We start from the raw sequence: 11,376 nt of genomic DNA, 5'->3' as shown, positions 1-11,376 counted from the left end.
GGCGCCTGGGTGGCTCAGTCGTTAAGCGTCTGCCTTTGGCTCAGGGTGTGATCCCAGAGTCCTGGGATCGAGCCCCACATCAGGCTCCCTGCTCTGGGAGGGGAAGCCTGCTTCTTCCTCTCCTACTCCCCCTGCTTGTGTTCCCTCTCTCGCTGGCTGTCTCTCTCTCTCTGTCAAAGAAATAAATAAAATATTAAAAAAATATATATAGTAGGAAAAATGGCCTGAATACTAGAGTCTCAAATTATCTGCATACAAAAAGATATACACTGCCTGTCATTTGAACAATATTCAGAAGAACTGGTGAAATTTGGACAAAGACTATGGTAAGGAGAAAGCAGAAGGAAGAACATTTCATTTATGTAACCATTTATCTTTCATCTAACCATACTCTCACACACTCTACAAATATTTATTTGTAACATAAACTGGATCATTTGCATAGGTTCAGTGATTTAAATATGTGATTTATTTATTGATATGAGGTTAATATATGATTCATTTATTCGCCATAGTGTGGAGTAGAAGAAGAGACATCATTAAATAGAGGTAGGTTCTGGTGGGAAACTGTGAAATTAGAGGTAGGCTCTAACCACTTTCCTTAAATCATTAAATAAAAAACATGAGTAGATTTCTGGTTCAGAAATACCTACCATAAGGTCTCAGGGAGTGTTCTGAGGCCTCTAATCATATATCCATCTAATAAGAGTGAAGGGACTAATGACAGTCTCAACAAGTGATAAGAGAACGCTTTTGGACAAAGGACTTTTGTCTCAGTCAAGAACAAATCGCAAATTGTTCAAGGAACAGCCATGCCAAATCAGTCTGCTGCTCTTGACATGAGAACTTTTCTCTCTTGGCACGTCTTCTAAAATGTCTTATGCCACTGACCAAATTCCCATTTGGGGATTTATCTTTTCATTTTTCTCTCTATATTAGTACCTGCTTTTTGTATATTTAGCACCATTCCCCCTTGAAATGTCTTTTGAAACATAATCTTCCCATCTTCCTTTTCTGCAAGGGCTAACCCAAGCTCAAATGAAGTGGGTGATACTTATTTTTAGTTTTCTCTTCTCTTTTTACTTAGCTCCTTAGTAAGCTCAAATATATCACAGCTCACTTAATGTAATGGGCTACTATATTTCATATTATCAACTAAATTAACATATTCATTAAACTTCTACCATGAGCAAGTTACCATTGTGGATACAAAGTCAAGAAAAACACCTTCCTAGTTAAATATTTTTATTTAAGCAAAAATTATACTTAACTCAAATAAGATTTCTAGTAATAACATCTACCAATTATCAAGTGCTATCTATGTGTAAGGCTCTATGCTAAGCATTTTAATTGTCAATACCTTTGAGGTAAGAAGTAATATTCCCATAAAGAAAAAACATTTAGGGGGCGCCTGGGTGGCACAGCGGTTAAGCGTCTGCCTTCGGCTCAGGGCTTGATCCCGGCGTTATGGGATCAAGCCCCACATCAGGCTCCTCCGCTATGAGCCTGCTTCTTCCTCTCCCACTCCCCCTGCTTGTGTTCCCTCTCTCGCTGGCTGTCTCTATCTCTGTCAAATAAATAATTAAATCTTAAAAAAAAAAAGAAAAATAAAAAACATTTAGTAGACTCTACACCCAATGTGGGGCTTGAACTCACGACCCTAAGATCAAGAGTCCCATGCTCTACCAAACTAACCAGGCACCCCAGTAATGTTCCCATTCTTCAGATGAAGAAACTGAAGCTTAAAGAAGTCACTTCTAATGGTTACAGAGTTATCAAGTGGTAATACCAAAATTCAAATCCAGTCATTCTGACTTCATAGTTCTCACTCTTAACACACACAATATTCTAATGGAGAACCAGTTAATAGGAAGACAGGGAAAGATAATTTTAAAAATTAATATAACATCTGGGATGCCTGGGTAGCTCAGTTGTTTAAGTGTCTGCCTTTGACTCAGGTCATGATCCCAGGGTCCTGGGATCGACTCCCACATCAGGCTCCTTGTTCAGTGGGGAGCCTGCTTCTCCCTCTGCCTGCAGCTCCCCCAGCCTGCTGCTTGTGCTCTCTCTCCTGACAAATAAATAAAGTCTTTAAAAAAAAAAACTACTAATGTAACATCAAGGTAGCTTTTTTACTAGGCAATTGCTTCTTAGATATGACAACAAATGCATAAGCAACAAAAGAAAAAAACAGATAAATTGATCTTCTTCAAAATTAAAAACTTTTCTGCTTCAAAGGATACCATCAAGAAAGTGAAGACAAGCCACAGAATGGAAAAAAATATTTATAAACCATATATCTGAAAATGGACTTATATAGAGAATACATAAATAACTCCTATAGGGACACCTGGGTTGCTCATTCAGTTAAGCTTCTGACTTGATTTTGGCTTAGGTCATGATCTCAGTATCATGGGATGGAAGGCCACGATAGGCTCCATGCTCAGCAGGGAGTCTGCTTCAGATTCTCTCTCCCTCTCCCTTTGCCCCTCCCCCACCCACGTGCACAGTCTCTAAATAAATAAGTAAATAAATAAAATCTTTAAAAAAAAACCTCCTACAATTCAATAATAAAAATACAACCCAATTTAAAACTGGGCAAAAGTTTTAAATAGAAATTTCTACCCCCCTTGGAGCGCCTGGGTGGCACAGCGGTTAAGCGTCTGCCTTGGGCTCAAGGCGTGATCCCGGCGTTCTGGGATCGAGCCCCACATCAGGCTCCTCTGCTATGAGCCTGCTTCTTCCTCTCCCACTCTCCCTGCTTGTGTTCCCTCTCTTGCTGGCTGTCTCTCTCTGTTGAATAAATAAATAAAATCTTAAAAAAAAAAAAAAGAAAGAAAGAAATTTCTACCCCCAAATAAACAAATGACTAATAACCACAGGAAAAGATGATTAACATCATAAGCCAGCAGGGAAATACAAATTTAAATCACAATGAGATAAGATTTCATACCTACCAGGATAGCTATAATAAAAAAAGATGGACAACAGCAAATGTTGATGAAAATGTGGAGGAATAGAAACCTTATACCTTGCTGGTGAGAATGAAAAACACTGCATTCACTTTGGCAGTTCCTCAAAAGATTAAACATACACTATATGACTCAGCTTCGAGATATAAAGTCAGTTATACTTCTAGGTATATACTCAAGAGAAATTAAACATATGTCCACACAAAAACTTGAACACAAATGTTTATAACATCATTATTCACAAGAGATAAAAGGTAGAAACACAAGCATCCATCAACTGGTGAATGAATAAATAAAACGTAGTACATCCAAGAGGAGGAGTTAAGATGGCGGAGGAGTAGGGGACCCCTTTTTCAGCTGGTCCCCTGAGTCGAGCTAAATATGTACCAGACCATCCTGAAAACCCATGGAATCGGCCTGAGACGCAGGAATATACATCTGGATCTCTACAAACGAACATCTCCAGCACTGAGTATTGAGGTACGAAGCGGGGAGCTGTGAATCTGCGCACAGATATCAGAAGATAAACGGAAGGGGGAGGGAGCCTCCGCACTTGGGTACCGGGGATCAGTAGCCACCTGTACTGGGGGCGGGCCGGACTCGCAGGACAGGCACCCGTGAGAGAGCAGACTGAGAGTGTGAGCCTGGGAACGCATGTGCAACCAGACTGAAAACCGGAGCTCCGGAGTGCGGGTGAACCACACTGAAACAGAGAGCTCTGGAGTGCGCGCAGGAACCGGGGGTGGCTGGCGGTGTTAGAAACAAAAAGGACAGAGACATGACGGCCCTGGAAGTGAGGGCTGGAACACCGGCTGTGGGATGCACAACCCGGGACACTGCAGGGTTTTTAGCAGCACCAAAAGAAACAGAGTTAAAGAGGCCAGGAGAGCTCAATGGAGAGTGGACTGCGATCTCTCTGTTCTGAGTCAGAGGCTAGCATTCGGCCACTGCTGCTCTGACTCTCAAAAGAGCCACAGAAAACTGCCAGGGAAAGCTGCCAGAGAACAAAAGCCCAGAAATACCAGCTCACATTGTGCCCATCTGCAACCCCCCTTGCAGGGACTGGGCGACTCTACCCAAACAGGGTTGTCTGAATATCAGCATGACAGGCCCCTCCCCCAGAAGGCAGGCTGAAAAATCGAGAAGCCCACATCCCTAAGGTCCCTAGAAAACAAGTGCACACTGCCTGGTCCTGGTCAATAATTTGGGCTCTGGTTGGGGCGCCTGGGTGGCACAGCGGTTAAGCATCTGCCTTCGGCTCAGGGCGTGATCCCGGCGTTATGGGATTGAGCCCCACATCAGGCTCCTCTGCCATGAGCCTGCTTCTTCCTCTCCCACTCCCCCTGCTTGTGTTCCCTCTCTCGCTGGCTGTCTCTATCTCTGTCGAATAAATAAATAAAATCTTTAAAAAATAATAATAATATTTTGGGCTCTGGGCAATCCTGCAACCTCTCCTCATCTGAATGACAAGAAGGAGAAATCCCCCCAGCAAAGAAAAGATAATGAGTCTGTGGCCTCTGCCACAGAACTGAGGGATAGGGATATAACCAAATTATCAGAAATGGAGTTCAGAGTAACAATGGTCAAGATGATGTGTAGGCTTGAAAAAAATATTAACGAAAATATTAACAAGAATATAGAATCTCTAAGGGCGGAAATGAGAGCAAATCTGGCAGAAACTAAAAATGCTATGAATCAAATGCAGTCAAAACTAGATGCTCTGACGGCCAGGGTAAATGAGGCAGAAGAACGAATTAGTGAATTGGAGGATGGGATGTTAGAAGAGAAAACTAAAACAGAAACTTGGCTCAAAAAAATCCAATCTCAAGAATGTAGGTTACGGGAGATTACTGACTCAATGAAACGTTCCAATGTCAGAATCATCAGCATCCCCGAGGGGGTGGAGAAAAACAGAGGTCTAGAAGAGATATCTGAACAAATTGTAGCTGAAAACTTCCCTAATCTAGCAAAGGAAACAAGCATTCGTGTCCAAGAGGCAGAGAGGACCCCTCCTAAATTCAACCACGACAAACCTACACCACGTCACATCATAGCGCAATTTGCAAGTATTAGATCCAAGGATACAGTATTGAAAGTGGCCAGGGCAAAGAAATTTCTCACGTACAAAGGCAAAAATATTAGAATTATGTCAGACCTGTCTACACAGACCTGGAATGAGAGAAAGGGCTGGGAGGGCATTTTTAAAGCTCTTTCAGAGAAAAACATGCAGCCAAGGATCCTTTATCCAGCAAGGCTGTCATTCAGAATTGATGGAGAGATAAGGACCTTCCAGAATTGCCAGACCCTGACCAATTTCATAACCAGGAAACCAGCCCTACAGGAGATATTAAGGGGGGTTCTATAAAAGTAAAAAGGCCCCAAGAGTGATACAGAACAGAAATTTACAATCTATAGAAGCAAAGACTTTACAGGCAACATGACTTCATTAAAATCCTATCTCTCAATAATCACTCTCAATGTGAATGGCCTAAATGCTCCCATAAAATGCCACAGGGTTGCAGATTGGATAAAAAGACATGACCCATCCATTTGCTGTCTACAAGAGACTCATCTTGAACCTAAAGATACATCCAAACTGAAAGTGAAGGGATGGAAAACTATTTTTCATGCCAATGGACCTCAAAAGAAAGCTGGGGTAGCAATTCTCATATCAGACAGATTGGATTTTAAACTAAAGACTGTAGTTAGAGATACAGAAGGACACTATATTATTCTTAAAGGATGTATCCAACAAGTCATTATGACAATTATAAATATCTATGCCCCCAACAGGGGAACAACAAGATACACAGGCCAACTCTTAACCAGAATAAAGAGACAATATAGACAAAAATATGTTAATAGGAGGGGACCTCAACACTCCACTCTCAGCAATAGACAGATCACCTAAACAGAAAATCAACAAAGAAACAAGAGCTTTGAATGACATACTAGACCAGATAGACCTCATAGATATATATAGAACACTACACCCAACAACAACAGAATACTCATTATTTTCAAATGCACATGGAACATTCTCCAGAATAGATCATATACTGGGTCACAAAACAGGTCTCAACCGATACAAAAAGACTGAAATTATTCCCTGCATATTCTCAGACCACGATGCTTTGAAATTGGAACTCAATCACAAGGAAAAATTTGGAAGAAACTCAAACACTTGGAAACTAAGAACCATCCTGCTCAAGAATGATTGGATAAACCAGGAAATCAAAAATCAATTTAAACAATTTATGGAGACCAATGAGAATGAAAACACAGCGGTCCAAAACCTATGGGACACTGCAAAGGCAGTCCTAAGGGGAAAATACATAGCCATCCAAGCCTCACTCAAAAGAATAGAAAAATCTAAAATGCAGTTTTTATATTCTCACCTCAAGAAGCTGGAGCAGGAACAGAAGAACAGGCCTAACACACACACGAGAAAGCAGTTGATCAAGATTAGAGCAGAGATCAATGAATTAGAAACCAGGAGCACAGTAGAGCAGATCAACAGAACTAGAAGCTGTTCTTTGAAAGAATAAATAAGATTGATAAGCCACTGGCAAGACATATTCAAAAGAATAGAGAAAGGACCCAAATTAATAAAATTATGAATGAAAAGGGAGAGGTCACAACCAACACCAATGAAATAGGAAGGACCATTAGAAACTTTTATCAACAGCTTTACGCCAATAAATTAAACAACCTGGAAGAAATGGATGCCTTCCTAGAAACCTATAAACTACCAAGACTGAAACAGGAAGAAATTGATTTTTTAAACAGACCGATTAATTATGAAAAGATTGCAGCAGTTATCAAAAACCTCCCAAAAAACAAGAGTTCAGGGCCTGATGGATTCCCCGGGGAATTCTACCAAACATTCGAAGAAGAAATAATACCTATTCTCCTGAAGCTGTTTCAAAAAATAGAAGGAAAACTACCAAACTCATTCTATGAGGCCAGTATTACCTTGATCCCCAAACCAGGCAAAGACCCCATCAAAAAGTAGAATTACAGACCGATATCGCTGATGAATATGGATGCCAAAATTCTCAACAAGATCCTAGCTAATAGGATCCAACAGTATTATAAAAGGATTATCCATCATGACCAAGTGGGATTCATCCCTGGATGTAAGGGTGGTTCAACATTCTCAAATCTATCAGCATGATACATCATATCAACAAGAAAAGAGTCAAGAACCATATGATCCTCTCAATAGATGCAGAAAAAGCATTTGACAAAATACAGCATCCTTTCCTGATTAAAACACTTCAGAGTGTAGGGATAGAGGGCACATTCCTCAATTTCATAAAAAACCATCTGTGAAAAGCCTACAGCTAATATCATTCTCAATGGGGAAAAGCTGGAAGCCTTTCCCTTAAGATCAGGAACATGACAAGGATGCCCACTCTCGCCATTATTATTCAACATAGTACTAAGAAGCCCTTGCAACAGGAATCAGACAACAAAAAGGGATAAAAGGTATCCAAATCGGCAAAGAAGAAGTCAAACTGTCTCTCTTTGCAGATGACATGATACTGTATATGGAAAACCCAAAAGAAGCCAGCCCCAAACTACTAGAAGTTAGAGAGCAATTCAGTAATGTGGCAGGATACAAAATCAATGCTCAGAAATCAATTGCACTTCTACACACGAACAATGAGACTGAAGAAAGAGAAATTAGAGAATCCATTCCATTTACAATAGCACCAAAAATCATACGTTATCTCGGAATTAACTTAAACAGAGACGTAAAGGATCTATATTCTAGAAACTATAAATCACTCTTGAAAGACATTGAAGAAGACACAAAAAGATGGAAAGATATTCCATGCTCATGGATCGGAATAATTAACATAGTTAAAATGTCCATGCTACCCAGAGCAATCTACACTTTTAATGCCATCCTGATCAAAATACCAATGACATTTTTCAAAGAACTGGAACAAACAGCCCTTAAATTTCTGTGGAACCAGAAAAGGCCCCAATCGCCAAGGAACTGCTGAAAAGGAAAAACAAAATGGGGGCATCACATTGCCGGATTTCAAGCTGTACTACAAAGCTGTGATCACAAAGACAGCATGGTACTGGCACAAAAACAGACACATAGACCAATGGAACAGAATAGAGAACCCAGAAATGGACCCTCGGCTCTTTGGGCAACTAATCTTTGACAAACCAGAAAAAATATCCAGTGGAAAAAAGACAGTCTCTTCAATAAATGGTGCTGAGAAAATTGGACAGCTACATGCAAAAAAATGAAACTTGACCACTCTCTCACACCGTACACAAAGATAAACTCCAAATGGATGAAAGACTTCAATGTGAGACAGGAATCCATCAAAATCCTAGAGGAGACAGCAACCTCTACGACATCGGCCACAGCAACCTTTTTCATGACACATCTCCAAAGGCAAGAGAAACAAAAGATAAAATGAACGTGTGGGACTTCATCAAGATAAAAAGCTTCTGCACAGCCAAGGAAACAGTCAAAAAAACTAAGAGGCAGCCCACGGAATGGGAGAATATATTTGCAAATGATACGACAGATAAAAGACTGGTATCCAAGATCTACAAAGAACTTCTCAAACTCAATACGGAGAAACAAATAAACAAATCATAAAATGGGCAGAAGATATGAACAGACACTTTACCAATGAAGACATACAAATGGCTAACAGAAACATGAAAAAATGTCCAACATTATTAGCCATCAGGGAAATTCAAATCAAGACCACATTGAGATACCACCTTATGCCAGTTAGAATGGCAAAAATTGACAAGGCAGGAAATGACAAATGTTGGAGAGGATGTGGAGAAAGGGGATCCCTCCTACATTGTTGGTGGGAATGCAAGTTGGTACAGCCACTTTGGAAAACAGTGTGGAGGTCCCTCAAAAAGTTAAAAATTGAGGTACCCTATGATCCAGCTATTACAATACTGGGTATTTACCCCAAAGATACAGACATAGTGAAGAGAAGGGCCATATGCACCCCAATGTTCATAGCAGCACTGTCCACAATAGCTAAACCGTGGAAGGAGCCGAGATGCCCTTCAACAGATGACTGGATTAAGAAGATGTGGTCCATATATACAATGGAATATTTACTCATCCATCAAAAAGAACGATTTCTCAACATTTGCTGCAACATGGACGGCACTGGAGGAGATAATGCTAAGCGAAATAAGTCAAGCAGAGAAGGACAATTATCATATGGTTTCACTCATTTATGGAACATAAGAAGTAGGAAGATTGGTAGGAGAAGAAGGGGAAGAAGAAAGGGGGGGTAAACAGAAGGGGGAATGAACCATGAGAGACTATGGACTCTGGGAAACAAACTGAGGGCTTCAGAGGGGAGGGTGGTGGGGGAATGGGATAGGCTGGTGACGGGTATTAAGGAGGGCACGTATTGCATGGTGCACTGGGTATTATACGCAAGTAATGAATCATGGAATTTACATCGATAACTAGGGATGTACTGTATGGTGACTAACATAATATAATACAAAAATATTTTAAAAAATGTAGTACATCCACATAATGAAATACTATTCAACAATTAAAAGGAAAGAAGTACTGTGGGGCGCCTGGGTGGCACAGCGGTTAAGCGTCTGCCTTCGGCTCAGGGCGTGATCCCGGTGTTATGGGATCGAGCCCCACATCAGGCTCCTCCGCTATGAGCCTGCTTCTTCCTCTCCCACTCCCCCTGCTTGTGTTCCCTCTCTCGCTGGCTGTCTCTATCTCTGTCGAATAAATAAATTAAATCTTTAAAAAAAAAAAAAAAAAAAAAAAAAAAAAAAAAGGAAAGAAGTACTGATGCATTCTACAACATGAAGAACCTTGAAAACATAATGCTAAATGAAAGAAGACAATCACAAAAGACCACATTTGTATAAATGTCCAAAATAAGCAAATTTTAGACACATAAAGGAAATTAGTAGTTTCCTAGGGATAGGAAGGTAATTTGGGAGAGAATGGGGAGTGACTACTGATGGGCACAAGATTTCTTTTTAGGGTAAAAAAAAAATTCTAAAATTAGACAGTGGTGATGGTTGCACACTTTATGAATATACTAAAACTCATTGAATTGTACACTTTAAAAGGATAAACTATAACTAAGCAAATTTTTAGGTACACCGTAAATGTCCCATTGCTGAAATTCAAGGTATAATTATTAATGGATAACATGTTTCTGTCTTTCCTACTGAAAAGAATAATATTTAGAATAAAAAGTGTAAAACAAACATTGTAAGAGGGAACTGAAGATAAAGATTTTAAGAGAGCACCTGACTGCTCTAAATGAATCCACCACTTTTGCTCTGAACAAATTACACTCCAGGACTTTGATAAAACTTGCAGGTTAACCCAATAAACCACTGAAGAGTTTGTGTAAAAATGGGAAAAGCATTAGAAATTATAGAAAATTGTAGAAATTTCTAGAAATTGTAGAAAATTGGTGGTAAGTAAATTTTTAATTTTTATAAGGAGAAAGGATGGTGGAATCTGCAAACCATAGGTCAAAGATTTCAGTACTGATCCCAAATAAGATTCTAAAATGAACTATCCAAAAGGTGTGCTTTTAAACAATTAAAAAAAGAGTTATCACTAAGTCAGAATGGATTTATAAAAACATTATGCCAGACTACCCCATTCTCTTTTTGGATAGAATTACCAGATATAGTATATATGGTATTTTGACAAAGCATTTGGTGAAAAATTTCATGATATAAAAATGAGAGGCACTTAAGTGGCTCAGATGGTTGAGTGCCCAACTCTTGGTTTTGGCTTGGGTTGTGATCTCAGGATCATAAGATCAAGCCCTGCATCAGGCTCCACACTCAGCAGGAGGTCTGCTTGGGATTCTCTCTCTCTCCCTCTCCTTCTGCTCCTCCCCCTGCTCATGCTCTATCTCTCTCAAATAAATAAATAAATAAAATCTTAAAAAAATAATAAAAAAAAAAACGAATGTTGCCTGGGTGGCTCAGTTGGTTAAGCATCTGCCTTTAGCTCAGGTCATGATCTTAGGGTCCTGGGATCTAGACCCACACTGGGCTCCCTGCTCAGCAAGAATCTGCTTCTCCCTCTCCCCCTACCTCTCCCCCACTCATGCTCTCTCTTTCTGTCAAATAAATAAATAAAATCCTTTAAAAAAAAAAAGGAAATATAGACCAAGTGGAAGCACAATTAAGGGCATTTCTTGCACAAATAAGCCTAAGGCAGTGCTAACTAATTGATCAATATCAACTTAGAAATGACTTCTAGTGAGTAAATCAGCATTCTGACTTGGCACATTCTGTAAAACACATTCATTAATGACTTGAGAGAAAATATAGTGGGCATATTTATCAAATGTGTATATGTGTGTTATTACTGTTGTATAACAACTTTCCACAA

This window comes from Ursus americanus, chromosome 30 (genome assembly GCF_024610735.1).
Source record: "Ursus americanus isolate L20-20 chromosome 30, mUrsAme1.1.p, whole genome shotgun sequence".
Lineage (NCBI taxonomy): Eukaryota > Metazoa > Chordata > Mammalia > Carnivora > Ursidae > Ursus > Ursus americanus.
Note: the sequence above shows the minus strand (reverse complement) of the source record.